Consider the following 2,184-nt stretch of genomic DNA (forward strand, 5'->3'; position numbering starts at 1 on the left):
TTTTTTAAACCTTTTCATGAATTATATTATTTGCACAATTTTATAAGGTACTTTGCAAAATTTTGCTTATCAAAATTGATAAGATATGATTCATGCATATATTGGGTGGTGATTAACTCAGGATAAGTTAGCATAGCGACTGCCTTAAACTTTTATCATTTCTTTATGGTGAGTAGATTCAAATTTTCTTGTTTTTAGATAGATGATTCATCTCACTGCACCATAGAACATCAGAATTTACTCATCTAGTCAAGCAACACTGTACTCAGCAACTGACCTCTCCCTCCTTCCCCATTTTCCCATCACTAGCACCTTCTCTTCTGCTCTCAACTTCCAAGGATTTTTTTTGTACTGAGGAATGCACCAAAGGCCACCACATAGAGCTACATTCCCAAACTTTAAAAGTCTGAAAATTTTTTAAATTTAATTTTTAGGGTTTTTTTAGTTTGAGATACTAATATAATTTTTGAGGCAGTAACTTGCCCAGGTTGAACTAGAACAGATTATCTAACTTCTCCTTCCCACAATAACAGGAGATAATAATTCTTCCACTGTATGTTCTCATTGACAAATAGACAAAATAGTCACATTATAATTTGACATATTTCTGTTCTCTTTCCATAGCAGTTGTCAAGGTCACCCATAATTCTTTCTCTACTTCTGTCAGCAGGGTCAAGTTTCCCTTTGCCACAGGGTGGTCCATAGAGTCACAGCCACCTCTGGGTGTTGACTGTGAAGCAGGGTGCTCTTGTCTCACACAAAGTAGGCTCTTTGGGTTCAGAAAAGCAATGTGTGGCTGAGCTTCATGCTAATTTTGCAACCCTGGAACAGGAGGGGAGCTGCAACAACAGCGGGTAGAACAGGAATTTTCTTCCTGCCACCAGGAAAAGCAGAAAAAGACGCATAGGATAACTCAGCATCGCATCCTAGTTTGCTAAGGACCTTATCAGAGTTTGACTTTTGACCTCTTCCCTCCTTTTCCCTCCCACTGGACTGAGTCCATTCTTCTTTCCAGGCCCATTGGCTCTGCTTGGGTGAGGATCTTTTTGTTCAGCCAGCTACTTAGTGCTTCCTTCATGGAGAAGGTCTCACAAGTTTAAAAGTTCCAAAGATTCCTCTCTGATGTACCTGCTGTCCTCTCTGCTCCACAGCAGCCTACTCTCTCCTCTTGAGTGCTGGCTGGGGCAATAGCTGTGGAGGACCACCTGAGCAGCTCTCCTTGAAAGAAGAGTGACTGTCTCCATTTTGACTGAGCCTGACCCTATTTCCTCATATTGTTCTGTACAGAGCTGGCTAGGACTTCTGTTTATCCTTCAGTTGGCCTTAAGCGATGTGTATTGGTCTAGCTGAGGTACTGGTGATAGTCTTTGAAGGTGGCACGCGTGTTTCCCTGGTAAACCTGCTGTTCTTTAATGTGAGCTGGGTGGAGACAGGAAGGCAGAGCTAATGCCCCATGCCACCAGCTGGGAACAAGCCTCGAGATAGAGGCTATGATTTCCTGGGGCTTGAAAAGCTGAAGCACCAGACTTACCAAAATATTAGATACTATATAATGCAGATTACTCTCTCTGCATATCCTCTCTGCATATCGCAGAGGTAAATTCAGGCCACCCACCTAGCTCAGCTCATAGTACTCACCCACTTCCCACAATTCTCAGTTAATCCTCCTCAAGCCACTTCTCCACTAAATAAAACCAGGTGAGGCCCTGGGTCACTCTCTTGGTTCCAGAAAGCCATCTTCATGGCTGGACTTAGAGCCCCTTGACTTCCCAATGATCAAAAATATAATTTAGTGTCTTTATTTTCACCATGGGTTGCATTTAATGTGGTAGATTGGGATCAACTTGATGGAATTCCAATAACGTAACTTTGGGATTATAAATATTGGCTTCTTGGACCGAGATGAGGACATGGAAGTGTCTCCTACAAATAGTACACCAGAAAGGGACCTGTTGGAGGTCTTGGCATGAGAAAGAGGAAGAAGGAAAAAGAGAAGGTGAAGGTAAAGAGGAAGAGAAGGAGGAGGAAAAGGACACAGAGGAGAGGCATAGAGAGAAAAAATAAGAGGAGAGGAGAGGAGAGGAGAGGAGAGGAGAGGAGAGAGGAGAGGAGAGGAGAAGAGAAGAGAAGAGAAGAGAAGAGAAGAGAAGAGAAGAGAAGAGAAGAGAAGAGAAGAGAAGAGAA

Source organism: Octodon degus, unplaced genomic scaffold (genome assembly GCF_000260255.1).
Source record: "Octodon degus isolate 3935 unplaced genomic scaffold, OctDeg1.0 scaffold00012, whole genome shotgun sequence".
In the NCBI taxonomy this organism is placed as follows: Eukaryota; Metazoa; Chordata; class Mammalia; order Rodentia; family Octodontidae; genus Octodon; species Octodon degus.